We start from the raw sequence: 2,618 nt of genomic DNA on the forward strand, positions 1-2,618 counted from the left end.
AGTAACACACTTGGAAGGTTCGAGAAAACTATTGAATTTTTTTTCGGTAATTTCTAGAAGATATTGACAGTTGAAAATCAAATTTCAATTTTGTTATTAAGCATTATTTTGAAAGTGTCCCATGTTTAATTGGAAGCATATTGGAATACTTAAGCATTCAAGAAGAAAAACTACTATCTTTGCTTCAAATTACGAAAATTTTTGATGTCAAAAAAGTTCCCTTCTAAAATTTTTTGATGAAAAGTCAAAGCGGCAATGATGTTTTTTGTCATCAACAGATAGTTGCAGGTGGATAGCCTTTGTCAATAATAACAATAATTTGTCAAACTGTGACTTACTTTGAGTTTTCTTTCACGAATTTGCGGATATGCGATTAGTTTAAAGGAAATGCTAGAGTAACATAGCAGAAGCTGAAATAACTTGAAAGAAGAAAATAGTTTGTTCCAGGAAGATATTGGACGACAATTGATGTTTAGTTTCCAGACACAGAGGAAGAAGTATTGGACATAATTGCCCTCAAAACATTGCACAACAACTGACACTTTCCCAGGCACCAAATAGATACCGGCTACATTTCTACCACGTATGTAAGATCACATTAAACCAATCGATTACTGAACACCGGTATAAATTGAGCAGGAGTTAATTAACCGAATACGAGAAGCTGCTCGAGAAGAGTGCATAATAAGGTGATTGTTTGGAGTTACAGGCTCAAATGTATGTTTTTGTAGTTTGTAAACAAATTAATAATTCGAGGTTATAAGTTTCGAAATACGGTCCCTCATTCAAAGATTCCTGTTGAATTTACCGTTTATCCTTGTCTATCTTATTGTCACTTTCTCTATTTATCCATGGTTACCGGAGTTTTAAATAATTACGAAGCAACAGGTATTTATGTAATGTTAATTAGGCAGATTACCTTGAAAAACGTTGTTGTCGTTTTCCTAAAATAGTTATTGCAAATTTCTCAGTTTTTAATAACAATTAATATTTTTCAGTAATTTTTCTGTACTCCTAAAACACTGCCAGACAACATCTCCAGAGGAATGACTGACGCCAATTTTGAATCACCCCGTATAAGTGGTTATAAGAGTAGATTTAAAATGTGTTTCTAATCATAGTTGTGTTCTAGCGCAAAAATGGTTAAGAAAATATTTTATGCCCAACCTTCTCAACATGGTTTAAACATTAAAAAAAATTGTATTATGTGAATATAATTCAGTATTAATGAAAATAAGAAATAAAATAGAAACACATTGAAAATATTGAACAAAGACTTCCGACAAAGAACAAGACTTCCGTTTTTCGCAATTTTCAACGGTTTCATTATAAATAAACCACAAAGGGTGGTTTTTTCGAAAAATGTACATAACTCGAAAACTAGTCGCCTTCTGAAATGAAGTAAATCAACTCATTTATGCGCGAGAAAAAATTAAATAGCGAAAAATAGTGTTTTCGCCATTTTGGCGGTCAGTTTGATATTATGTCAGAAAGTGTTAAATACAAAGGGTTTTTGTAGTAAGTTCCAAGTATGTTGCTTTCAAAATAGCAATTATTTCAAACAACTGAAAACAAATTATCGACGTTTCCTAATTGAAATTTCTTCTTTTAGGAACCGTGTATCTCGTAAACCTGCAACTGTTGTGTAAACCATATGAAAATTATGTAATTAAACACGTATTTTCTATTAAAAAATGCCAATTCTTTAATTAATCTTCGGAWCATCTYTTAAATARTAGCAAATTGAACRYTTGCGTAACATCATAACATAGAAATCGGTTGCCAAACAGAGATTTTGTAAATATTCGCTTCAATCGCCTTTAATGCATGTCGGACTCGTTTAGACTTTGGTTTATTCCCGTTCTRTTARCACTCGTTGGGAAAYGAAAAACCACCACTAGTGTTCAAAACATTTGCTTAAAAATGACAAACCCCTTGAACCACACGCTAAAATATGGGAGAATGAAATGGTGGAGCGTCGCTTGTGTAGCTAACAGCTAATTAGTGGACAGGGTGTTCATGTCCGGCGGCAATTTAAATTTTCCGGCTTTAACTAATGTATTCTTTGAATAAATAAAGTCAATAAAACCATTCAAAATCTTCATCGTGCAAAGACGCAATCTTCTTAAATTAAAACCAGCTTTTGCACAAATTGTCCGAGTCTTCGGGCTTTGGTGAGGAAATTGAAGCCGAATGCGTCGAGTATTAATTCCCAAACATATGGGGAAGTTTGTGAGTAGATAGCGGAATGTTGGCAAATTTACTGGGCCCGATGGGTTAACCCGTTGGCGATTCTATTCATAATTCTATGTATTCGCGGCGCTGAGTCGGCAACCGGTCATAAATATGGAGCGACATATCGAGCCACAGTTTTCCGGCGGAGGCCCGCTCAGGAAACGAGCTAACAAATGGCTATGCGACATCATATTTACACCCTCCGCTACAAAAATAATATATGTCCGTTCGAATCATTGAGCACGCATTGGAAGGCGTCCTGTCGAGACGCGAGTTTCACCCAAAACCGGTTATCACGTTTGTGGATGGCTGGAAAAATCCACACATTTAACTCGATCTGGGCTTCAGTTTGGGCATGGTAAAGATCCACATTCACAGGTGAT

Source organism: Dendroctonus ponderosae, unplaced genomic scaffold, assembly GCF_020466585.1.
Source record: "Dendroctonus ponderosae isolate FM_Combo_2020 unplaced genomic scaffold, Dpon_F_20191213v2 Dpon_F_20191213_1, whole genome shotgun sequence".
NCBI classification, from domain to species: Eukaryota; Metazoa; Arthropoda; class Insecta; order Coleoptera; family Curculionidae; genus Dendroctonus; species Dendroctonus ponderosae.